General features: G+C 40.6%; 1 long non-coding RNA gene across 1 annotated transcript in view; it reads right to left on the reverse strand.

The window, feature by feature from the left end:
* Positions 1 to 728: 728 nt before the first annotated feature.
* LOC140458298 (uncharacterized) overlaps positions 729 to 27,816 on the reverse strand; it is a 33,625-nt gene continuing 6,537 nt past the window's right edge. Inside the window, exons 3-4 of the long non-coding RNA XR_011953469.1 lie at positions 24,658 to 24,805; positions 729 to 2,667 (exon numbers count right to left, since the gene is read on the reverse strand). This is a non-coding gene — a long non-coding RNA (uncharacterized lncRNA). The remainder of the gene's footprint in view (positions 2,668 to 24,657; positions 24,806 to 27,816) is intronic.

Consider the following 27,816-nt stretch of genomic DNA (forward strand, 5'->3'; position numbering starts at 1 on the left):
AAAATTTATAATCCATTTTTCCCACTGTCATAATAAGGCACAGTGTATTATTCAACTGCAATGTGAGTCTGTATCTTTTTAAGACCCAAAATGTATTTGCAATTAAATTCTTTAGTTATATTACAGTAATAAAAGAATACTACATTATTATTACATGGTTAGCACAGTGATTAGCACTGCTATCTCACAGTATCATGGACATGGGTTTGTTTCCAGCCTAGGGCGACTGTCTCTGTGGGTTTGCACATTCTCCCAAGTCCATGTGAGTTTTTCTGGGTGCTCTGATTTCCTGCCACAGTCCAAAGAAGTACAGATTAGGTGGATTGACCATACTAAATTGCACTAAATACTATAGTGTCCAGGGCTGTGCAGGGTTAGCCATGATTAATATGAAATTACAGGGATAGAGTAAAGGGAGTGGGTTTGGGTGAGAATTTCTTTGGAGGGTTGGTGCAGGTTTGATGGGCCAAATGGACTCTTTCTGTACTGTAGGGATTCTCTGATTCTCTGAAAAGACTTCAAATGAGAGACAAGCATGAGAATGGTCACATACACTATAATGATACAAAGTTTCTGCGATTCACTGGATTACAAAATTATTCTGTACTGCATTTAATAGATTCAGCAAATTCTCAGGTCAATGTGTCCACATTTTCCGTCTATTCAACAGTAAGAATAACTCCTGTACAGTTTAATATTTTAGTATTTTTCATTACAAAAAAACACAGTCTGTAAATTAAACATCACAAATTTAATTGAATCGGAGAATAGCATTCAGAAATTGGTAAAGCAAGTAAAGATAAAATTAGATCTAACTAAAATATTGATGCATCAGTCTCAAGGGTAGTAACAGAGAAGATAATGTATGATGTAAAATTAAATGAGGTGTTGCCAGTATTGTACTTTCTGGTTTGGTTTTTCAATGACATTATAATAATTCATCCATGAAAGTAATAGTTGCATACTAATCATCTGACCTCCTTTTATTGGTCTCCTTTATCTCCAACACAACTGGGAAGCAAGTTTTCAAAAGGTAGTTGTCAGTTTAAATTTATTTCAAAACCCTATCGATGTTCCTAACATTGGATGCATACATTGCCTTAAAATTCATTGCAGCTGGGACAAACCTTAATTTACTGGTACATTAACATTTGAGTCTAAACAATATTTTCCCATGTTTTAAACATACTTAATTACCCTTGAATTAAATATCTTACATGGCCATTTCAGAGGGCATTTAAGAGTCAGTTACATTATTCTAAGTGTGGAGTCTCATGTAGGAGAGCATGTTTCCTTCATGAAAGGACATTAGTGACCACTTCAATTTTAGTTTAACATCAATGATAGTTTCACTGCCACCATTATTGAATCTAGTTTTCAATCATTACTTGAATATACATTCAAGCAGTGCCTTGGTAGCATTTGAATTCACCCCATCCCATGGCATTAGTCTGGGAACAGGATAACTCGTGCAGTGATATTAACAATATTCTACCACCTCCCCTCTTGTCTTTGGGCCAGCTTGGAACCATATCTACTATTGACTTGGCTGAAGGAATAGTATTGTAAATCCAAGCTTTAAGACAAGTCCAAATTATTTTGCACAATAAATTCCCTAAACAAGACAGAATTTAAAGCAAAGAAGACATAATAACCGAGTTGACATAACCACGGCATTTGAAGTTCAATGTAGGAAATGTCAGCTTGAATCACTACAGTTTGGCTAAATTATAACTTTAGATCACAGAAATAAAAATCATTTAATGGAGAGAAGCTAGGAGATGGGTTTTATGTGTGTGCATGTAATTAAAAGCTAGTGCAAAATATGACCAAAATATTAATGGTTTATCTTAAAAGGGTTGCAATTCCAAAGTAGAGATGCTTCAGTTGTGCAGAACTTTAATCAGAACTTATTATATAATCTGTTTTGGACAATTAACCTCAAGAAATTGTTACGACACAGGGTAAACCCTCCGAATAAATTTAAAACCAGCAACACAGAAAAGATTTATCCTGTGCAGTAATCTGTAAAACTTCGAGTGGCCAAGAACTATTTAAAGTAAGAATTAACAACTTTATTTCTTAAAGTGTAACAGAGAATAATTAACTAACCACTATTTACAATTTCTTCCTCTAACATATCTTTTACCTTCCCTTCTATAATAATAGTTTGATAAAACTCCAATTAAGACTTACAAAAGCACACTTCTTATCTCAAAACCAGGCAGCTTTCATTTTTCTATTCGGATCTTCCTGTGTCTTCTTTTCTTTTCCTTAGGAATTTCTTCATCACAGGTTACTGATTGAAAAGGTACTTTTAAGAGAGTTATTTTCAGGCAGTCCGTTTACATGCTCGGCTTGTCAGTTCTCCTCTCAACTGTTCAATTTTCCCTGGTCTTATACCCCCAAAGTTTCGGATTGTGTCATTGGTTTTTAAGATTGTCAATATACTCAATTCAAACTGGATTGGAGTTTGATATTTTTTGGGGTATAATTTAAACTGATTGGCCAAATTCGAATTTGATTTTGTCTCCAGGCAATGAGTTAATCGAGTTGTTCAACCAAGTGTTACATTGTTGCCTTATTGAGAACATTTAGTGCTGTGTCCTGTAGTTCTGCTGCTTTTAACCCTCTTAAAGTACACCCACATCTTCTTAACACCTACCCCTTAAGAAAAAGAAAAATTAAAAGATGGCATCATTTCTTTCTCTATTTTTAAAACACATTACCCTAACATACAGATAACCTTAATATAAGTTCACCTTAACATTTTCCCATATACCTATATATATTAAATAAAGACAAATCTTATCTAAACTCTATCAGTTAAATCCGCGATAATGCATCTGTGATTATATTCTTCCAACCCGCAACATGTATGATTTTGAAATGAAAACTCTGTAACATAAGACTTCAATGAAATGGACTCAAATTCTTATCTTTAAATCCACGATAATGCATCTGTGTTAACGAATTTGATTTTGTCTCAAGGCAACAAGCTAATTGAATTGTTCGACCAAGCCTTACATTGTTGCCTTGCTGAGAACACATGGTGTTGTGCCCATCGTTCTAAAGTACACCCACATCTTCATAAAAAAAAAATTTGGTCTTGTAGGGACACAACATAGCATCACTAGAATGATGCCAAGCTTTAAAAAATTAAACTACAAGGACAACTGCAGAAATTTGGCATGAATTCCTTCTGTTTAGAAGGTAGATGAGTGAATTAATTCAGGTTTATGGATGCTTAAGAAATTTGATGGGGCAGACGGAGAGAAGTTATGTCTTAGGAAAGAGTAATACAAAACAAGGAGACATCTTTGTTTTAGAATTAGAAAGACAGGAAGTGCTTGCAGAAGGATTTGAATCTAGTTCAAGACCAGCCAGCAGTCATGATTGTCAGTAGTCAGTATTTGGATCCTTGTTATCAATGACTTTTTGAATGATCTAGAAACAAATATCAGAGAAATAATCTTCAAGTTTACAGGTTGTAACAAGGAACATGGAAGTGCAATGGTAATAAATGAATCTCAACACTACAAACAACTGTAGATGAGCTGATGTATTAGACTTGCATTTAGTAAATTTTAAATTTTAATACAACTGACCACATCATGTTGCTCCAACAGCTCTCTGCTGTGGAGGTAGGAAAATAAGTTTGGTAAAATAAGTTGTGAAGAGGACATAACAAGGTTGAAAGAGATATTGATAAAGTAAGTGAGCAGGTAAAGATGTGGCAAATGGCCTGTAATGTGGGAAAGAGTAAAGTTACACATTTTGACAGGAAGAATAATAAATAATAACATTACTTAAATGGTGAGAGATTACAGAGCTCAGATGATGAGGAATCTGGGTGTCCTCATGTACTTTTCTGAAAAGATAAGTATGCATGCACACCAAATAAGTAGGAAAGCTAACAGAACATTATCATTTATTATGAGGGAAATTGTATACAAAAGTTGGTAGATTATGTTTCAGTTATACAAGGCACCAGTGAAACCACATCTCAAACACTGTGTACAGTATTGTCACCTTATTTAAGAATGTAAATGCAATGGAGCTAGTTCAGATGAGATCTACGAGACTATTACATGGAAAGGACAGATTGTCTTATGAGTCGAAGAGTGTGATGCTGGAAAAGCACAGCTGGTCAGGCAGCAACCGAGGAGCAGGAGAATCGACGATTCGATCATAAGCCCTTCATCAGGAATGAGGCTTGTGGCCCAAGGGGGCTGGGAGATGAGGGGGGTGGGGCTGGAGGGAAGGTAGCTAGGAATGTGATAGGTAGAAAATGATGGGGGTGAAGGTGATAGGTCGGAGAGGAGGGTAGAGCGGATAGGTAGGAATGAAGATGGACAGGTAGGACAGTTCAGCTGGTGTTGAGTTGGAAGGTTGGATCTGGGATAAGGCAGGGAGGGGAAATGAGGAAACTGGTGAAATCCACATTGATCCCCTCTGGTTGGAGGGTCCCAAGGCAGAAGATAATGTGTTCTTCCTCCAGACGTTGGGTGGTTAGGGTTTGGCAGTGGAGGAGGCCCATAACTTACATGTCCTTAGCGGAGTGGGAGGGGGAGTTAAAGTGTTCAGCCACTGGGCAGTGGGGTTGTTTAGTGCGTTCCAACTTGCAGAACATTCAGAGAACATCTGTGGGACACACGCAGTAAACAACCCCACCGCCCTACCCTACCATTCTGCCAAGGAAATGCAAGTCCGATGCCGCCTGACTGGCTGTGCTTTTCCAGCACCATTCCTTCAACTCTGATCTCCAGCATCTGCAGTCTTCAGTTTCTCCTCCAGATTGTCTTATGATGAAAGGTTGGACAAAGTAAGCTTGTACCTGCTGGAGTTTAAAAGAGTATGAGATGACTTGATTAATACACATGAAGTCATAAAAGGTCTTGACAGGGTAGATGTGCAGAAGATATTTCATCTCCTTGGAGAAACTAGTTGGGGCCTGTTTAGAAATTTGTGATAGACATATTCAAAAACATGAGGGGTCTAGACAGAACACAAGGGATAAGCTATTCCCACTTGTGAAAGGATCATGAATAAGAGAGTACAGACTTAAATAAACTGGCAAAAGAAAGAAAAGTGACATGTTATTCCTGTCCTACAGGGTCACAAGATCTGTTGTGGGTGTTCATAGACCGAATAGACTAGTTCTGGATTCACAAATATTTGGGCACACATGGAAAAATGTCCTATGAATTAGTGGGATCTGTAGACAGGATTGGCTTCCTTTCCCTGCCATCTCTGTGAAATGATCTTCCTTATCATTCAGGCATTTAGACTCAAAGCATGATGCAGCTTGATTACAATTTTGACTGATTTCTAGCAATCTCTTTCCAGTTATTAACATCAATCCCGCCAAATTTCAAAGAGAGCTGCAGTGTATCTTTATAACGTTTTCTTTGAATTTTGGCCATTTGAAAATTGAGAAAACAGGACTTGTTAGGGAGAGATTATTTTCAATCATCTTAACGCAGTATCTGGTCAAAATTGTTGATTTTACTGGAGCTTTGTCTGAAAGTTTATGGAACTGGCTTCATGGTTTTGCAATCCTCTCAGTGAATCTGAAGGGTGCGGGGAAGTCAATTGCTGGTAGAATTTTTCAAGACCTCTTATGATAGTTACAACTGTCATACTCCTTAAGTTAGAGAAGGTGGTGTGTGTTTGGAGAGAAGGAGAGTTATTTTGCCTCCCAAATTTGTAGGAGCAATGCTTGGTGTCTTCCAACTAGCTTTGAAGACTTCTGCTGAAATATCGTGTGGCTGCAGACCTTATTGTTTTTTTCACTGGTTGTAGGTTTACCCATTAGAAGATGATTCACCTGTGAATTTTTCCACAGGATACTGGAAGCAGCCCAAAGAGTATCAACTGTCACTATGGATTCATAATTGAAGAATTGTTAGAAATGTTGTTTCCAGGTTTGACTGATGGAATTGCCATCCTGAAAACAGAGAGAGAGAAAAAAAGAGACACTCTCCTGTCAGTGAAATGGAGTTTGTTCATCTGACCTGAAATTCACGTGAAGTGTCTCAGCCTGTGTGCACTAGCGAATGTTTGACATGAAATAGAAATGTATATTGTGAATATAATCTGTAAGTGTAAATGTAATGAGGCATCCCAGCATGCTCCATACTGTATTGAAAGAAACTGAAATGTGTTGCAATTTATGTAATGTTAAGTGTGAATTATATGCGTACTTCTACAAATTGTTTATAAACAAAGTAGATCTTATGAAAATAACTTTAAAACTACAAATGAGCAAAGTAACCCTTAGTCGGAAGTGCAGAACTTCACTGGATCAGCAACCCCCCCCCCTCCCCCAAACTAGGCTGCCAAACTCAACAGAAACTGGTATTCTTTCCTCTCCCTCCATTTCAATGGCAAAGGCATTGATCCTGGTCTCTTATAATACCCTGAATGTTTAATGGGTAAAGGTACCTCAGTCCTTAACACTGATTTAGTGTGTAGTTATGTTTGGTTATGGTATGTAGATTTCTATTTCTATTGGTAGTGGTCCTCTTGCTCTTTGTCTTTGTGGGGTGTAGCTTTCTCTCCTGTCAGCTTCCTCTCCATCTCTGAGTCAATATGAAGCTATCGTTCTCTTTCTGTGTTTTAGACAATTTTATTGTTCGCTCTGTCAGTTTGTATCACTCTCAGTATATATGTCTTTCTTTCTGTCAATGTGTATCTTCCTCTATCAGTGTGTAGCTCTTTTCAGGCATATGCCTGAAACATCGATTTTCCTGCTTCTTGGATGCTGCCTGACCTGCTTTGCTTTTCCAGCACCACACTCTCGACTCTGATCTTCAGCATCTGAAGTCCTCATCTTCTCCCAGTGTGTAGCTCTCTCTGTCTCTGTGTTAGTGCAGTTCTCTCCTACTTTATGAGTGTAGTTCTCTTGTTCTTTTGGACTGTTAACACTGAAGTGTTTTGTTGTATGCACAAATAGTAATGAGAACAATTTGGACTGACTAGAGGGTGGAGCTTCCTGTGAAGAATTGTTACTGAGGATTGTACAGAAGTTTAGCACCCTTTGCAGAATTACTTTTCAGAAAACGGAAATAAATGCATGAAGAGTTTGAATTTGAGCCAGCAATATGAAATTATTACTACACCAGGTAAAAAAGTCATATGGGATTATTTTAATTGAACCAGCTAGTCAAGAAATGGTGGTTTGGAGACAGCAGGGTGGTTCTAGAATTCCCAACTCAGGCTCGACATAATCCAGAATATGTCATGGAAAATCACAGCATGTCTCCATGCGTGAAGTTTTTCACTGGTCCAATTTCCCATCTACCCCACCTTAACACACCCCACTTCCCTTGACTATTGACCCAGATTCAGGTTTTGGACAATTTTTTTTGGCTCCTCCTTTCTCTCCCAAGCAACAACTGATCTTTTTAAATGTTGAATTCTGGCTTCCAACATGAGTTATGTTCAATGTTCCAACATTAGAGAACGCAAATAAAATACTTAGTCTGCACTGAGTGAAGTGCATCAAATGTGGCAACAACAACAGGTGATGTGATGTAAAATATTATAAATTCCTTGGACAGTCTTCCTAATTCAGAGATGTGAATAATTTAACTAGCAGCTTTCACAGGCAAACAAATTTCAGCATGGATACAGAAACCTGTGTCTGTCCATCTTGCCTTGGACTGATCTACTTGAAGTAGCACATGTTTGAAATATCAATATTTAGCTATTTTAATCTCGCTCCCTTTCTAATAGTAAAAACCACCAGAGCCTGTCTACTCCGCCCTAACACAACTTGCAGAACATATCTAAGACAGAAGTGCAACCACAGAATTGTATTACAGTAAGGCCTAGGTCTGTGCCTGTTGGTGAGCTCACTCAGTACTACTGTACAGTTTACATCTTGGTCAAATTGAGGATCTGCAACTTTCTAAGTACAAAGTGAATGCTTTGCTTTTTAAAATCTCCCATATTGCTTTTAAAAGCGAATAGAGGTTGAGATCAAGTCCAGTACTCTTTGAGGCATTTTAGGTGTATTGACAACCCCAGACTAGGCCATGGTGTGCTTTTACCAAATATCACTTTGGCAGCACTGAAGAAACCATTTGTCAATGAGTTATTGGATATCCCACATTCTTTCTATCTGTTGTTTGTTCTTTACTTTGTGGGTTTAATGTTGAATCACTGCCTTCAGCTAACGCTGTGTTTCTCTTGAGGGGTGGTTAATTTTACAATCTGCAAAACCTCTGTGCTTGTTCATGTCCTGTGATCTCTTAGTCTCTTTATCTAATCGGTCACAATGTTCCCTAATAGACACACCAAGGACTTCTTTGCAGGTATTTATTATGCTGGAATTTAGCACTGAGTAGACACTATGGACTGTTGGCACTGATTTGGCACAGAGTGGGGCAATGATATGCTGACTGAGAGGAATCACCTTGGAAGATATTTGAGGTCTTCAATGGCAATGTTCTTGCCACTTTGCTTCTGTTGTCTCCATTACTTCGGATTGGGGCTTATGTAGATGATAGATGGTCAAGTCAGTGATCAGAAGTTGTCCATACCTATCATGGTGTAGGTGATGTGGGCAGTTCTGCCGTCCTTTGCTCAAATGTGATGGAGTTGAGCAAGCACTAGTGTTTGGACTGTGGTGTTGTGTGGTCGTGTTTGTCTTGTTGACGGAAGAACATTGTCGATTATCATAAAATTATGTCATATATATTTTGTCATGATGGGGACACTGTCAGAGTTTGCTTTTCCCACTCCTTCCTTGCCCATCACACTTATCCAGAGATTTGTGGTCTTTCAGACTTTAATATGGAAACCACCACAAATTATCAGTCTGGTACCGAGATTAGGGGGCTGGATTATTTACAGTTTGTATAGAATGCCTACTTGGCTTCACCTATTGTTGCCTGAAGGGCAGGAGCGTATGTGCTGATGACACAGGCATGTTGCATTCTCATTAAGGTGAGCTGGGCAATCATAGCACTCATTATTCCTGAGGAGGAGTCACTGAGGTACCAGACAAGTTTTACTTTTACAAAGCCCATTGGGTGGAGGTATCCAATTTCAGTCATTACACTTGAGTGTGTACATCGTGCTTGTATGTGTGCTCACTTAGAAACTGAGCTCTGGGCCACAAATGAATTGTTTCCAAAGCAGATGAGAAAATGGGTTTTTGACACCCAGAAAACTATGGACTTCTTCCAATTGCCTCCCACACACAATACCTTACCAGTCAATTAAGGTTAATGTGAAGTCATAGAACATATAGAAAATAGAACGTCAGTGCACCGTACAGGTCTTTCAACTCTTGAAGTTGCACCAACCTGTGAAATTAATCTGATGCCCATCTAACCTACACCATTCCATTATTATCCATACGTATGTCCAATGCACATTTAAATGCCCTTAACGTCGGCGAGTCTATTACTGTTGCAGGCAGGCCGTTCCGCACCCCTACTACTCTCTGAGTAAAGAAATTACCTCTGATATCTGTCATAAATCTATCACCCTTCAATTTAAAGCTATGTCCCCTCATGTTAGCCTTCACCATTCGAGGAAAAAGGCTCTCACTGTCCAGCCTATCTAACCCTCTAATTATCTTGTACATCTCAATTAAGTCACCTCTCAACCTTCTTCTCTCCAACGAAAACAGCCTCAGTTCCCTCAGACTTTCCTCGTAAGACCTTCCTCCCATACCAGGCAACATCTTAGTAAATCTCCTCTGAACCCTTTCCAAAGCTTCCACATCCTTCCTAAAATGCGGTGACCAGAACTGGATGCAGTAGTCCAGGTGCGGCCTTAGCAGTGTCTTGTACAGCTGAAGCATGACCTCGTGGCTCTGAAACTCAATCCCCCTATCAATAAACGCCAAATTACCATATGCCTTCTTAACAACCCTATCAACCTGGGTGGCAACTTTCAGGGATTTATGCACTTGGACACCGAGATCTTTCTGTTCATCTACGATGCCAAGAATCTTACCATTAGCCCAGTACTCTGCATTCCTGTTACTTCTTCTGAAATGAACTACCTCACACTTTTCCGCATTAAACTCCATTTGCCACTTCTCAGCCCAGCTCTGCATCTTATCTATGTCCCTCTGTAACCCACAACATCCTTTGTCACTATCTACAACTCTGCCTACCTTAGTGTCATTCACAAATTTATTAACCCATCCTTCTACGCCCACATCCAGGTCATTTATAAAAATGACAAATAGCAGTGGCCCCAAAACAGATCCTTGCGGCAGACCAATGGAAATTGAGCTCCAGGATGAACATTTCCCATCGACCACCACCCTCTGTCTTCTTTCAGCTAGCCAATTTCTGATTCAAACCGCTAAATAATCTTCAATCCCGAAACTCCATATTTTGTGCAATTGCCTACCGCGTGAAACCTCATCAAACGTCTGACTAAAGTCTATATACACCACATCAACTGCTTTACCTTCATCCACCTGTTTTGTCACCTTATGAAAGGACTCAGTAAGGTTAGTTAGGCACAACCTACCCTTCACAAAACCGTGTTGACTATCCCTAATCAAATTATTTCTTTCCAATGATTATAAATCCTATCTCTTATAACCTTTTCCAACACTTTACCCATAAGCTCACTGGCCTATAGTTACCAGGGTTGTCCCGACTCCTCTTCTTAAACAAAGGAACAACGTTTGCTATCCTCAAGTCTTCTGGCACTACTCCTCTTGACAATGATGACATAAGGATCAAAGCCAAAGGCTTTTCAATCTCCTCCCCGGCTTCCCAGAGAATCCAAGGATAAATCCCATCTGGCCAAGGGGTCTTATCTATTTTCAAACCTTCCAGAATTGCTAAAACCCCCTCCTTGTCAACCACAGTCCCATCTAATCTAGTCACCAATAACTCCGTATTCTCACAAACATTGCCCTTTTCCAATGTGAATACTGACAAAAAGTATTCATTAAGCACCTCTCCTATGTCCTCAGATTCCGCACACAACTTCCCATTACTGTCTTTGATTGGCTTAATCTTACTCTAGTCAGTTTCTTTTACTCCTGATATACTTATGGAAGGCCTTAGGGTTTCCCTTGATCCTATCTGCCAACAATTCTCATATCCCCTCCTGGCTCTTCTTAGCCTTCTCTTTAGATCTCTTCTAGCTAACATAACTCTCAAGCCCCCTAACTGAGCCTTCATGCCTCATTCTCACATAAGTTTTCTTCTTTCTCTTGATAAAAGCTTCAACTTCTTTAGTAAACCATGGCTCCCTCTCTCGACAACTACCTCAGTGTCTGATAGGTATATATTTATCATGGACCCACAGTAGCTCTTCCTTAAATAAGCTCCACATTTCAAGTGTGTCCATCCCCTGCAGTTCGCTTCCCCATCCTATGCATCTTAAATCTTTCCTAATCGCATCATAGTTGCTTTTCCCCTAGTTATACCTCTTTCCTTGCAGTATATAGCTATCCCTGCCCATTGCTATTATAAGCATAACCGAAAAGTGCTCACCTACCTCCAAATCTAACACCTGGTCGGGTTCATTTCCCAGTACCAAATCCAATATGGCATCACCCCTTGTTGGCCTATCTACATACTGTCAGAAACCCTCCTGCACACATTGAACAAAAACTGACCCATATAAACTATTTGAACTATGGTATTCCCAGTCAATATTGGGGAAGTTAACGTCCCCCATAACAACTACCCTGTTACTCTCGCTCCAATTAAGAATCATCTTTGCTATCCTTTCCTCTACATCCCTGTAACAATTCAGAGGCCTATAGAAAACTCCCAACAGGGTGACCTCCCTTCCTGTTTCTGACCTCAGCCCAAACTACCTCAGTGGATGAGTCTGCAAATGTTATCTTAGCTGCTGTAATATTACCCTTGATTAATAATGCCACCACCACCCCCTTTAATCATCTTCTCTGTTTTTACTGAAACATCTAAATCCCAGAATCTGCACAACCATTCCTGTCTCTCCTCTAGCCGGGTCTCTGAAATGGCCACAACATTGAAATCCCAGGTACCAACCCATGCTGCAAGTTCACCCATCTTATTCCGGATGATCCTGGCATTGAAGTACACACATTTCAAACCAACATTCTGATTGCCGGTACCCTCTCGCGAACTTGTAAGCCGATCCGTGACCTCACAACCCTCAACCTCCTGCACAATGGAACTACAACTCAGGTTCCCATTCCCCTGCTGCATTAGTTTAAACCACCCCTCACCCCCGAAGAACATTAGCAAATTTGCGCCCCCAGGATATTGGTACCCCTCTGGTTCAGGTGAAGACCATCCTGTTTGACGAGGTCACACCTTCCCCAGAAAGAGCTCCAATTATCCAAGAATCCAAAACCCTCCCTCCTGCACCATTCCTGCAGCCAAGTCATGGAAAATAGCCCACTTTTTTCTGATGTTGGGAGCCCCCTCTTGGAATCCATTTTCCAAATCTCTCTTTATACTTGCCAATGATATCAACATAGCATAAATTTGGATCTACTGTAAAACAACTGGCTGACCTAAACCCATCCAGTGGGTTAGCAAAAGACTACAGTTTTGTTCAGGCAGCTATCAACAAATTTCCAAATCGTCTGGATTGTCACCATGATGGAGAATGTCTCTGCCATTCAGAAAGTGCCAGAAGTCATTAGGAATCCCAAGCTCTTGAACACAGATTTCTCATTTTTGCAGGAATAGGTTGAGTGGTCTAGTTTGCACATGCCTGATTCCTAGAGGCAGCTAACTATTTAAATTGAATCCCTGGTGTCTGGAATTTGGAGTGTGAAGATTAGACCCAGGGATGTGTAGGCCTGCTCTCAGTGCATTTCTTTTGAATAGCCAGCACATCGCTTTGGAAATTTGAGATTCCTATGTGGGTATGGTAGGATACTTCAAAACTCCTTTGGTTGCAGGGATATTAGATATCCTTTCATGAGGGAGGAAGAATCAGGTGTTGTTTATTGAGGAGAAGCTTGGGGAATTGTAAAATTTGTCAAGACTTGTCATGACACAAGTTTTGACCTATCAAGAACTGTTAATTTTTAAAAAATATATAAATGAGGAACTTTTCTCAATAGAATGTACTAGGCAGTAGAGAACATTAAGTAATAGAACTATATATTTTTTGCATGTGTATTTGTGGATATTTAGTAAGTATTCATGGCAGGTGAAGGGAAAAGGGATGGTGCAGGAAAGTAGATGCTATTTTGCATGGGGGGGTCAAGGTCTGTGGGAGTGGACAGAGATTTTTGGGGTGCACGGGATGGATGGGTAGGGCATGCGGGTGAAGGGAGTGAAAGATGAGTATGAAAAACGTTTTAAATTTCTTCCCTTTTGGAGAAGCAATATATCGCTTTGGATCTTGTTCCAAGACATCTTTGTTGAGGCAAAGCCTCAATCATTGGCAATGTGAAGAGGTATGATTGTGCACAAAGCACGGAGATAGCCAAGGCAGTCAAGAAACTGTTCAAAACAATGTTAAAAAATGGCTAGGTATTTCAGAGTACCTGTTCACACCAATTATTATCAAATTTGTGCTGCTTGATTGATTCCTTAAACTATCATTTTCACAGTAAGCATTTGAGCATTTAGATGGAACACTTCCAACCGCTTTACTGAATGTTAAGCCAAGGGAATAAACATTCAAGTGATATATTTGTTTGCACTTGGGATTGATTGAAGGAATTTCAATGTATAAAAATTTTTTTTGTTAATCAGAATATTTTTTCCTAATGCTGAAATTATCAATAGATAAAGTTAACATGCCTCCTGAGATTCGCCCATGAGTTGTCATAGAGAGGGAAGAGAAGTCATGTGACTTTGGCAGGTAATTTCAAGATGGTCTGAGATTGCACGTGTTCAACTTCTGAGATTAGACTCAAAACTGTTGGCGAGACTGGCAAAATTGAAGCAGCAATTATTCATTAATATCTGTGGGAAAGTTGTCAAAAATAACTTCTTTTTAAAATACATATTATAAAATGTAAGTAAAATATTAGATTCCTTATTCCTGTGTCTATGAAATTATTGAGGCTGAATTATATAGGCTTTTGATAGACAAGGGAGTCAGAGGTTATGACAGTAGACAGGAGTGTTGAGCTGAAACCACGATTAGATCATGATCTTTTTGAACACTGTAGCATGTTTGAAGGACAAATGATCGACTTCTGTTCACAAGTCCTAAGTCCTCTCTTCCTATGTTAAGCCTGCATAGGTTTATAAAGAAATATCATTATAGAATGTGCAATGGCATAATTTCTCTGGTGTGAAAGAATGTAACACTGGATAGCATAAATTAATTAACTTTTTGAATGCTGCAAGCTATATGTAATGTTTGAAAAATGTAATATGTGTCTCGATGAATACACATATGTTTTACACCATTTTATTTAATAGAGAAAATGTAAAAGCAAAAAGCTCAGAATAAGAATTTAAAAAGAAAAAATATAATCATAATAAATAGAGAATGGGAAGGCACAGATTCAAAGTAATTAGTAAAGAAGCAAAAGTGATATGAGGAAACACATTTTCACAGAGGGAGTGATTAATGTTTGAACTGTAAAGTGTGATGGAGCATTTAAAATAGCATTAGATCACTATTTGAAAAGGAACACTGTGCTGGGTTACAAAGCAAATGTTCACAAGGAGAGATGCTCTTTTGGAAAGCTGGTAAATACACAAAGGGCTGAATGGCTTTATTCTGAACTGTAATAGTTGTGATCCGTAAATCATAGGACTGAATTATACCAAAATTTGGCAAAGTGTCATGCTTCTATGGTGCAGCTCTCATACTATCACATGTTCAACAGGAGCAAAAATACATGCCAATGTCAAAATCTTCTGGGATTCCCATGGCTGGTGTCATATTTAAACCTCAACTGTACACCTGGTTGATTATTGCATGTGTAGGAGTACCAATCCAAGTTGCAGAATGGGAAGAATTGCCCCAAACCCTAACTCTATTGCAGGTGACAAACGTAATTTGGCACATACAATTTGCAGACAGAGACCTAGTTGTCCTGGTGGATAAGGACAAGGGCCATCCTCTTTCATCAGGACTATGTGGGGAGACCTTGGTACCAGTCCTTCACAAGCCGGCCTGAAGCTTCCCCCAGAGTCAGTCCGTGGTCCAGAGGAATTCTTAGAAATACAAGAAGGTTTAATAACCTTCTGTGCTTCACCAGGGTAAGTACCACCATCTTCTTGCTGCTACCACAGTCACTACAACTCTGTTAATGCACTCACCTCCCAACAAGGCTTATGGCTTACCACACTCACTGTTGCATGCAGCATCTTCTCTTAATTGCTCACACCTACCCCACTCCACAGACCCTTCCTGTGGTCTGCTTTTCCTGTGTACTCTGGAAACTTCACCGCCTGTTGAGCACCTACACCAGCTGTAACAGCCATGCCAGACACTTTAATCTCACTCACCCCCATTATGTCTCATTCCAGAAGAAAACATCCCATGGTAGGATGGAGAAAGCCAAAAGACAGGGTGTGAAGTACCTGAAATTTATTTCCTCACCCTCTATGAGGAGAGCATCCTTGCCCGAATGAGAGAGGACCATGACCATTCATTTGATGACGCTGAGACCTCCATGTCCCAGCAACCAAGTAATATTCATTGTCAAGTGCTGTGCTGGTTTCCCATTACTGTCACTGTGAATAAATTCTTAATTTGCCCAAACTTCTATACTATTTTGCAATTCATTCTCCTGTCTCCTGAAGGCACCAGTGGCATCTACATGGAAGAAGATTAGATTGGATTATTTACAGTATGGAAACAGGCCCTTCGGCCCAACAAGTCCACACTGACCCTCCGAAGAACAACCCACCCAGACCCAAAGAAGCCATTGATCGCTTGGAGGAAGTACCAGCAAAATGTGCCACCCATCAGCTCAGATACTGAAACCTTGGTGAATACTTAGATTAGAGTTGGAAAGACATTCTGGTGAGCACATCCCTAACACATCTCTGAAACTGGCCTAGCAAGAAACACCCAAGGTCATTGGCTCTCAGAGGATTGCCAGAGGCCAGCCATTTACTCAGCCCATCAGGAGAGGACCCTGTGGTGTTAGCCATTAATAACCTCATTCAAAAGTACAAGCAGACACAGGAACAATAGGTGAGCGGAAATAGACTTTAAAGTTGGAGGAGTCCACCAACAACATCTCTACAGGGCAACCTCCATCATGCGGCCATCTGGCTGCCTCCATGGACAAGTTAGTTGTCATGAAGACCCAGGATCAGCACATCTGTCAGTCAGATCTATGCACAGACCTGCATGTCACCACTCCAGTCATCAGAACCAACTTCAAGCCGAATGGGAGATGAGGAACTTTAATCTTACTGCAGTAAAGGAGACAGATTGGGTCCAGTTGGCAATCAGCCTGAACAGGAGCTGCTAACATTCTCATCAGAAGTTTAGTATGCTCTCTAGATGCTCTAGACATATCTGGCACCTCCACATACACCATGCTTAGAAGCTCCAACCCATGGGAGTCCAAGAGAGGAGGGTGAACATGCATCTAGCCAGAACACTCTCGATACATCTGCCTACTCTAACCACAAAAGCCCTTGGGGTATCCTACCCAAAACTTCAAGGGCAAAGTTGTCATCACAGGGTAGACTCCTTCCAGCCCAGCCACAGATCCTGACTGCACAACCTTTAAAAGGTAGGTTGATGAGCACTTGAAATGTCATTAAGTTGGGACAACTGCTGGAAAATGGGATGCATGTGGATGGGTTGATATAGATTTGATGGGGTAAAGGGCTGCTTCTGTACTGTACAACTCATAATAGGAAGGAAAGGAGAAAGAAACTTTATGAAGGCACATAAGTGCTATGGGGAGACTTCATTGTAAATTTTCATATTTGTAAATATAGTTATTCCTCTATAGCCGCAAGGGTCCCATTCCTGAGAATTCCTGTGAATGATGAAATTCATGTGTAAAGTTCATTTAAAAGTAGATTAAAATTAGGTTAAAAATCAGATACACGAGTTTTGCATCTGGATACTGAACTTCGTTGTTAGTTACTTTTTAGTGTGGATGGGCAAATTTGTGATTCATGATTTCACGGAGCCAGAGGAGTTACTGTACAGAGGAACCTCGATTATCTGAATGAGATAGGCAGGCACTATTTCGTTTGAATAATTGATTATTCGGTTAATTGATTCAATGCCTCTCCTCTGGGGCAACCCAGGGCAGCCAGACTGGACACCAACAGTAAGACTGTTGCTGTCCTTGGGGGGGTGAGTCTTCAAATAGCACACCCCTGTGTAGAACTCCAGGGAAAGTGTGGGGAGAGAGAGAGAGAGGGCAGGGGGTTATTTATTTGGAGATGGTGCCTAGGCTCCCATCGATGTCCAGGACTGTTCTCGGCAGCATTTCAGTAAGACGAGTTTGTTTTTAATCATTATAAATAAAAGGTGCGATCAGTGTTGGAAACACCTCTTGAAGTAATGTTTCTAGCAGGACCTCGAGCTCACCTTCGAATAATCCGATATTCGGATAATCAAGGTTCCTCTGTGTATGTTTACTTTTCACCATTAGCTGTGTGAGTGACCCTTATTTTAGCTGCAAATATACACTGCAGATAGAGAGGCTTACTGTCATTAGTGTCACATGATGTTCTAATCCTGTCTAAATGAAATCTATTCTTCCTGTAGCACCCATACTAGCATGGAATGTGATTGAGGGAACATCAGGTATTGTGAAGGCTTCTGCTAATTTGTAACATGCATTTTTTATTAAACTAGAGAAAAAAGCATTGAAAGACAAAACTAGTAAGCTGCATTTGTAGTTGGGAATACACAGTGGATGCTGGCCATTGCACTATCAATGAAAGATAACTTCATGCTGTCCTGCCTGCTTGCTTTGGCTGATGCAGCTGTGCTGTATGATGTGTAAGAACTTGTTCTTTCAGATGAAATACCTCTATTTTCTACATGGTGTAATGCTGCAGCTCTCCCTGATGTCCACAGAAATAATCCAAGGATTAAGCTCTGCTGGCATGGTCACTGCAATGAACCTCAGACATGATCTGCATGGAACTCTGATGTGCAGGAGACATCTTATGGCCCCAGTGGAAGGTGTTCACTGTAAATGTGCTAGATATCATGACCTGGTAATTTCACTACCTTCTCTCAGCAGAGTATGGAATCTGTAAGGCATTACGTCAAAGCCAATTAACTGCGGCTTTACTACATCTTTATTTCATTGTGAGGGCATCCATGGCTGGAAACTCCACATCAAGAGGCTGTCTCCCTATCAACATTGCACATTATTGATCTGATTCAGATGTATGTTCTGCAAACCTTTTGGCACATATACAGTTAGAGATTGTTCATGTGGTAGTAATAATGGGAACTCCTCCCTCCAACCCCAACTCCCAATGTTGCCAAGAAAGGCAACATTGCAAACAGCATAACGGTGTGGACATTTTATAGCCCAAATTGTTAAGTGAGTAGCTCGTGCAGATAGCACGTTGGGAGGTGATTGTGGCTTTTGCATCTAAAGTAAGCCTTCGCAATTAACCTGACCTTACTTGTGCCTCACAGCTATTATCAGGATTAATTTTAATATTGAATGATACAATCAAGATTTCTGTGGCCAAGATTTTTAGTCAATACAGTTGGTCAATGAATGAGATTCAGATCCAAAATGTTTTGAAATAAAAGTTATCTTTACCCTGTTATTGTGAGTGTCTGTTAATATTATTGCCTTTAAAGGATCTTACAATGCACAAAAGACCACCCTCAGAGAAAAAAAAGTTACTCCACTTATTGTAGTATAGTGATAGCCAATTTTCATTTCAATTGCGTACTTTGGATTGAGATGAGGTTGGAAGGCCACACAGATAGCATTTCATGGAGTGAGTCACAAACTCAGCTGCTTAATCTTAGTGACCCCGCCTTAAAGTGCTCTTGTTCCTTTCTGCCTTTCCCTCCCTTTCATGATGGGCTGAAGGACCTCTTTCTTACCTTAAAACTCTATTGCTCTTTGACTCTAACCTATGGGTATTGATCCACAATCCACCCAACTCTTTTATTGAGCTGCCGATCTCCCCAGTTTACTCACTGACCTTCAGGCATACAGCTTAGTCATACATTGTCACACTCATCGAAGCCAGGGTGGTGGTGACCATTGATGAACCTTCTGGAGTACTCTTTGCCCTCTCACCATATCATTTTCCCTTATGTAGGCAAAATTGAGGACTGCAGATGCTGGAAACCAGAGTCTAGATTAGAGTGGTGCTGGAAAAGCACAGCAGGTCAGGCAGCATCCGAGGAGCAGGAAAATCGACATTTCGGGCAAAAGCCCTTCATCAGGAATAGATGAAGGGCTTTTGCCCGAAACGTCGATTTTCCTGCTCCTCGGCTCCTTCCCTTGTGTGCTGAGTTGTCCCCTTAACAACTGTTAATCCTTCTGCATTCCAGCATGCTGCCTTCAATTCAGCAATTTATTTTCTCGGTTTTCCCATCGTAGCACTGGCATCTGGTAACTGCTGAACTTTCAGTGAACAGATCCCCTGGACTGACCCTGACCCATTGCCTTAACCGACTTGGAAAGACAATCCTAACAGATGAGTGACCAGACCCCTGACTGACTCACAATTACGTGCAGACCAGTTGAATGGATCTGCATGACTGACTGAGCAGTACTCCACTGTAGTGATCCAGACTGTTTGACTCCCTGTTTGACTCCGGTTGGCCTCAGAAACCAAAGCTTTGTGTCCAAGTCCTTGAACTGATATTTGATGATGTCCTTGACTTACTGTGCTCGAAATCCTGAATAATGACAGACCCCTATACTTGTCTAAGCACCTTATGTGACATCACTTCCGCCCCCCAACATCAGTGCTGACGTCGCACACTTAGCGATTTCCGCCCCCCCCCACTGCCATGTTCGCCACCACTTCCGCCCCACTAACACCACTCACCTGCATTCTGATGACATGCCCCCCACAGATCCCACTGTCACTATCCCTGCTCCCCAGAAACCTGAGGGGAACATCACCCCTGCTCATGACTCCACCCCCATTCCCCCTACCACCATGCCCACTCCAGTTACAGGTTCCGCACCCACACCAGGTCCTAGCTCCCAGCCCTGCTGAGTTTTCACCATCCCCCAGGTCTCCCCCTCACTGAGGATGAACGATCAGTCCTCAGCAAAGGCCTTACCTTTATCCCCCTCTGTCCACACATCAATGAATTTAATACGCACTGTGACGTCGAACACTTCTTCTGCCGCCTCCGAGCTTACTTTTACAATCAGGACTCCCGCCCACCTTCCGGGGACCCCTTCACTCACCTCCAACACACTCCATCCTCCTGGACGCCCCACACTGGCCTATTACCCGCCCCTGAGCTCTTCATTTCCCACTGCCGCCGATACATTAAACGCCTCAACCTGTCTACCCCCTCCCCCACTCCAACCTCTCACCCTCAACACACAGCCCTCCACTCCCTCTGCTCCAATCGCAACCTCACCATCAAACCAGCGGATAAAGGGAGTGCAGTGGTAGTTTGGCGCACTGACCTCTACACCGCTGAAGCCAGACACCTCCTCCTATCGCCTCCTCGACCATGACCTCACCCCCCCTCCCATTATCAAACCATCATCTCCCAGACAATACACAATCTCATCACCTCAGGAAATCTCTCACCCACAGTTTCCAACCTCATAGTCCAGGAACCCCGCACCGCCCGATTCCAACTCCTTCCCAAGATCCACAGGCCTGACCACCCTGGCTGACCCATTGTCTCAGCATGCTCTTGCCCCACCAAACTCATCTCCACCTACCTCGATACTGTCTTATTCCACCTCCAACCCCACCGGTCTAGGAACGCCCCACATAATTTTGAGACTCCACCCATGCCCACCACCTCCTCCGTTTCCCTGGCCCCCAACAACTCATCTTCACCATGGACATCCAATCCCTCTACACCTCCATCCGCCACAACCAGGGCCTCCAAGCCCTCCTTTTCTTCCCCTCCCGACGTCCCCAACAGTATCCTTCCACTGATGCTCTCATTCGTTTGGCTGAACAGGTCCTTATCCTCAACAATTTCTCCTTTGAATCCTCCCACTTCCTCCAGACCAAAGGGATAGCCATGGGCACCCATATGGGCCCCAGCTATGCCTGTCTCTTTGTCAGCTACATAGAATAGTCCGTCTTCTGTAGTTACACTAGCACCACTCTCCACCTCTTCCTCCACTACATTGAAGACTGCATTGGCGTCACCTCATGCTCCCGCAAGGAGATTGAGCAGTTCATCAACTTCACCAACACATTCCACCTGGACCATCTCTGACACCTCCCTCCCCTTCCTGGGCCTCTCCATCTCCGTTAATGATGACCGACTTGACATTGACATTTTTTACAAACCCACCAGCTCCCACAGCTACCTAGATTACATCTCTTTCCACCCTACCTCCTGCGAAAATGCTATCCCATATTCCCAATTCCTCCACCTCCACCATATCTGCTCCCAGGAGGACCAGTTCCACCACAGAACACACCAGATGGCCTCCTTCTTTAGAGATCGCAATTTCCCTTCCCATGTGGTTGAAGATGCCCTCCGACGCATCTCATCCACATCCCGCACCTCCACCCTCAAACCCCACCCCTCCAACACTTCAACCCCAGGGCATCAATGTAGACTTCACCAGTTTCCTCATTTCCCCTCCCCCCACCTTACGCCAGTTCCTAACTTCCAGCTCAGCACTGTCCTCATGACCTGTCCTACCTGCCAATCTCCCTTCCCACCTATCCACTCCACCCTCCCCTGTGACCTATCACCTCCATCCCCACCCCCATTCACCTATTGTATTCTTTGCTTCTCCCCAGCCCCACTGAGCCCCATTTATCTCTCCACCCTGGAGGCTCCCTGCCTCCATTCCTGATGAAGGGCATTTGCCCAAAATGTCGGTTTTCCTGGTCCTCGGATGCTGCCTGACCTGCTGTGCTTTTCCAGCACCACTCTAATCTAGACTCTGGTTTCCAGGATCTGCAGTCCTCACTTTTGCCTTGTCTAAGGACTACTGTATTTTGACTTTGAGACATGACCATGAGGCTGAAGCACATGCAGTGTGTTTGCCATGTGAGTTATTGGCACATTGGTATAGCACATTGCCATACAGAACATGTCCATGCCCTTGACTGGTGATTGCTGACAACCATGAGGAGCTGCCTGGCTTTGTGTCAATGACATGGACCTTAAAGGGGTTGAGGGGGCAAAGTATAAAAAGGCAAGGAAAAGAAAGGCAGCAATATTTGAGCATCAAAGTAGGTTCAAAATCAAAGTACAATAAGAAAGCAAGCTAGAGGCCATGAGATGCACATTGCTCTGATGCACAGGATGGGTGTCTGACCCTCTGTGCAAAGGGACTTGTTAGCAGCATTACAACCCAAGGTCTTAGTGCCCTCCAAGATGCAGTACTGCAGTGGTAACCTTTATTCTAAGTGAACTGGAAATATACCACAATGTGATGAAGCTGGTACATGTTCGATGCCAAGTTCTATGAATGAACGATGCTGATGATCACCGCCGACAGAGTGTACTCTGACATATTGTTGACTGCTAGCCAAAATGGAGGCCTGGAGGAGAAAATGGAGCTGCCAATTACCCGCTCTGACTTTTATGTTGCCACCTACTTTCTCTCTGCCCTCTGAGAGAATAGTGAAATGATTATAAGAAATGGTAATAATTGAATGTTAATGCCTGCATAGATAACATATGGATGCAAACAGACTGCATGGTTACTTATTAGTGAGATTCAAGCCTTTGGTGAAAAATTAGTCTTTTTCTCCTCAACATTAAAAATGTTATTTCTCTGATCTTGCCATGTTTTCCTAATCAACTTGCCATTTTGCCCATGCTGTTCGGGGGCTTGAAGAATTCTGCTAATAGAAACTGTAAATGCAGGTACACAATGTTAAGCAACGCAACTTGTTGAGAAAATCTAGAGTACATTTCATGTATATAAGATAAATTCTCAATACTATTTCATCCAACATTACACAGTTTCAAATCAAATCATGTTGTGCAATCCTTAACAATGAACGCTGCATTAGGCCAGTTGTTTGTTGTCCAAGTCCTTAATCTGATTAGAATATTAGCTTAGTTACAGCAGAATGAGGCAGCTATTAGTTTCTATGCAGAAGAAAGGAGGAAAACAAACTCATTTAAAATGCATTGAATCATGAAATTAACACAGCTGATTTACCTTTTTGAAGTGCTCTTTGTATATAGATGCATTTCCATTTTGTGTAAAGCAAGCACAAGTGTTGCCATTAGTGATCATCAATAGCATTGGAATTACCATAGTCTTGTTTGTTACTGAATATTACGGAGGTTTTTATTTCATATCACTGTCAAACATTGGGATACAAGCCAGTGATGGGGAGTGGAATATGGTGTTTGAGGAATATAGCATAGTGCATAACGACTTCTTGATGGAGTTTTTTTTATTGCTTTCGAGATTTGAGATAAGACATTCGCAAACTGGAGTAATGTTAAAGATACACATATCAGCAATTAGGTTGCAATTTCAATATTTTATAGAACTTTAGGTGCTGAGCCAGAAGGCCCAGATTCATAGATGTGTAATAACCTCTCTGACAGACTAATTAGAGATATCTACAGCTTTGGCTCTTTGCTTTTGTATGTGTCTTGGCGAAAGAATATACAACAAAACATTTACCAGAATGATTCCAGTGATGAAAGGATTTAACTATGAAGGGAAATTTGTATAGAATGTTCAAAATTATGAGAAGTTTTGGATAATGCAATTAGGAAGGAATCATTTCCATTTATCACTTGACTAGATACTTGAGATCATTACCAAAAGCATATGGGGAGAAGTTATAAGGAATATCCTACCTGTACCAGAATTTAAGTCAATATGAGCTTTAAAATGGGAAGTGGATAAGTATATGGGCTAGAAGTTTAGAATTTATACTAGAATCTGTTTCAGGTGCAATTAGCCATGGTCAGTGTTACTTCTTGATACAATCTGAATTCCAAATGATCCTGTCAGAGGCAGGGCTCTGATCAGCATCAGCTATGTGTCAGGTTTTTAATTACACTCAATAAATGCCCACTTGCTGTCAAACTGGTGATGTACCAGGTCTTCCGAATAACAGATGAGCCTCTTACTGAAGCTGAAGCCTGGTTGTTGCCATGTGAGAGTTACAGTGATGCCTGCTTCAAATGCCCTGTGATCATGTTGTTGTAAATGTCGGGCATCTTTCACACTGATGGTCCAGCAATAGGAGGGCTACCATTTTTTTAATATTTTTATAATTCTGCAATGATTGCCTCATCTTGAGGCATCCTTGTGTCTTCTGATATGCATCAGCTACACCCACCTCTCTGGGTAGAACTGCCAGTAACACTGGACTGTGGCCCCACTTTTCGGGACTGTGCTTCCCTATTTTGCTGACAATCCTTAATTGGCCAATTCTAGAACGATCACAACAGTCTTCCTGCCACTACCACTTCCAAATTCCAGGTGCAGAATTGTGCTCAACACTATGGCCCTGACAATCTCTGCAAAGTTATACCAATATTTTCCCTTCAATTAATATTTCAAAACCTTTTTTGATATAGGAAAGGAAATGATAACTAGGAGTGGAGAAAAGGAGACCAATAAAGGGAATAAATTACCTTCGTGAAAGAGTGTGGTTTGTGAAATTTCCAGACCAGGAGTTTTGGTTAGAACTCTGCAGACTACTGGAAGACGGAGAAAGTTCAAGCTGTCAGCTTAGTTATGTGAATTATCAATAAATAAGGCTCCATGGCTCACAAGATAAACCTGTGTTATAAAAAGATAAAAAACTGTGAAGACACATTTAAATCAAATATACAATTCTGATGGAGAAGGAAGACTCCTTTGGATTTTGATTAACTGTAAAGTGACAATGTCGGAGAGTAAATGGATTTTATTTTTTCATATGTTTAACATTCATTCAAACTGTATTAGTCTTAGAAAACCTGGTTTATTTTATTTTTATTTATTCTGTGTAATAACTTTGTTTAATTGTTGAAACCAAATCTGTAGCTTTGTGTGTTTACATTTCAGTGAAATGTATATTAAATTAAAAAACATTAAATTAAAAAAAAAATATGATCTATCATGCCAGATTTCATATGGGCATCTCACTTGTCCAATAGTAATGTCAGCTGGAATCACAATATAGTCAGGGAAGTGTTACGAGTTAAAAATTCTTAGCTCTAGTTTTTTCAAAAGATACAAATGAAATAATAAGAGAGGAGAAGTTATATTATAAACAAAGGACGAATATTGTCTAAGATAATATTCAGACACGTGTTTCAGAAATGAGTTCTGTAATTGGTTGCTGAAAATATGGTTGGGTGAGATTCCATACTCAAGCTGCTAACCTCCTGAAATGTCATGGGATCAATTCACTTTAATGTTTCTGCAAAGGACAAATGCATGAGTGAGAAGTGCCTAGTAAATATGTCAGAGGAAATGGGTGGGGGAACGAAAGGATTCATTTTTTTGATTTGACAAAAATCAGCAGTTAAAGCAGAATCAGCATGCAGCATGGCTCTAGCTTGATAAAAGGAAAAGCTAAACTTTGCAGAAAATGTTATTAATATTTATCATACTGAAATTAGACACGAGAGGGCAATCCATCAGTTGGAGTGGTAGTTAAAGACCTGTAAGCATTCTGGCTGCCGTTAATGGATATTAATGTATATTAATGTATATTAGGAGGGGAATTCTGGCACAAAATAAGCAGAATAGCTGGGCAGACAGCCAAAGATATTGATCTGAGATCTGATCAAAATTAAGCAGGAGCCTCATCTGCATTAAACAGGCAAGCTGTGGATGCAAACTGTGCCTTGATACAGCTTATCAATTAGGACCTGACCAATTTCAGCGAGAAATTACAGGTGAATATATGCTGGGGGTAAAAATACAAACTTAATGTAGTAAAGTTTCAGTATACATAGTCTAAGTAAATTAATGTAAACAATTACTGAATATCATACCACATATAATGTTTTTGGGGATTTTCACAAATATTGACAACTACAACCAGGAAGTATCACAGCCAAGTATACAGAATTGAATTTCTCATTACCTTTCATTGGACAAGTTAGCATTTTCTTAGCTTGTGAAAGCATCCTTAACATCCTAAGAATGTGACGTAATATTAACCACGGAGCATTAAGTCATAACTATTATTTTCACATGGAAATAGCTTTTCTTAATTATCTGCAAATCTCAGGGTATTTGCCCCTTTTGTTTGTAAGAATTTAAGTTGGATTTGGATTTTTTGGAATATGACAAAATTAAATGCCAACTAATGTGTCTCTAAGTTCTAAGAGTAATATTTTCTTTGAAAACAATAAGAGGGCCTTTTAATATTTTGATACTGGCTGTGATATGCTCATAGTATGATTTAGTTTCAAATTTGAGACATTCTGTTACCATCCAAGGTCATAATATCACTAGACTAGTAATCTTGGTCTAATGCTCTAGGAAACATTGATTAGAATCTCGCTATGTGGTTAATTCAATTTGAATTCATTTAATAGATCTAGAATATGAAACTCATCTCAATATTAGTGAACATGACAATTACCACTGATTGCTGTAAAATTCCACGAGTTCACTTTAGAGATGGAAATCTGCTATCCTAATCAGGTCTTGCTTAAGTGTGACTCCAAAACGGAACAGCCCTCTGAAATGGCCTACCATGCCACCAGGCTGAAGGGAAAATAGAAATTTGTAACAAATGCTGGCCTTGCTAATAATGTTTACATCCCATAAAGGAATCAAGTTAATATACAACAAAGTTGCAAATTGTGCGTTTTTAAAAATAATTATACTGATCGTTTGACTACAGTTTAAAATTCATAAAATTCATTACAATTATATCCTTTGTGTATGCAGTTTTAACCTGTAACAGATTAAAATTTGCCAGTGTGCTTTTTAGGTGGTAATTGGACCCAAACAAAGGTTGGGACTGAAATTATGAGGTGGCTGAAAAAGATTTATGGAGGCTTCACAGAGGAGAAAAATTAATTGAATATGTGTGAAATTAATTAAACAGAGAAAAAGAAATCATTGGGATATGAATCACGGGAATATACCATAACCGGTACAACAAATTAGCATATGTCAACACAAGTGGCACTTTACATATTTTACATGTGTCTAGTAATCTTGGTAAATTAATACAGCAACTATAAAATGTTGAATCATACAAACAGATATTAGGCCAGCAAAACAGAAGCTTGGTAAAAAGGTAGGCTTTAAAAATTGAATGAAAAGATGGAAGAGTAGAGATGCAGGGAATTGCAGTGCTTGGGGCCTAGGCAATAGAAGGCATGGTGTCCAATGTGGAGCAATTTCATGTGGGAATGTACAACAGGTCAGAATTAGAGAAATATCTAGAGGATTGTCAGTCTTGATATCAAAGATAGAGAAGTACAAGGTCATTGAAAGACTTGAAAGTAAGGATGAGAATTTTAAAGTCAAACTGTAGCTTGATTTGGAGGGAAGAAAATGGGACACCAGCAAACAGTGTGTTTGAATAGTCATGTTTAAAGATCACAAAGGCATGAATGAGAGTTTCAGTAGAAGATGAGCTAAGATGGCTGAAGTCGAGATGTTATGAAGGTGAAATAGATGGTATTAGTGATCAAATCACCAATCAATAATTTTCACATAGTCAACCACTGGACGTTGAGTAGAAGTATAAAAACATTAAACTGGAAAAATACAGCCCAGCAGGAAGGAAACAGATCCCTGGAATCCTACACACCTGGAATCCTAATTTTTTCAGAAAA

The sequence above is a fragment of the Chiloscyllium punctatum genome, chromosome 32, assembly GCF_047496795.1.
Source record: "Chiloscyllium punctatum isolate Juve2018m chromosome 32, sChiPun1.3, whole genome shotgun sequence".
In the NCBI taxonomy this organism is placed as follows: domain Eukaryota; kingdom Metazoa; phylum Chordata; class Chondrichthyes; order Orectolobiformes; family Hemiscylliidae; genus Chiloscyllium; species Chiloscyllium punctatum.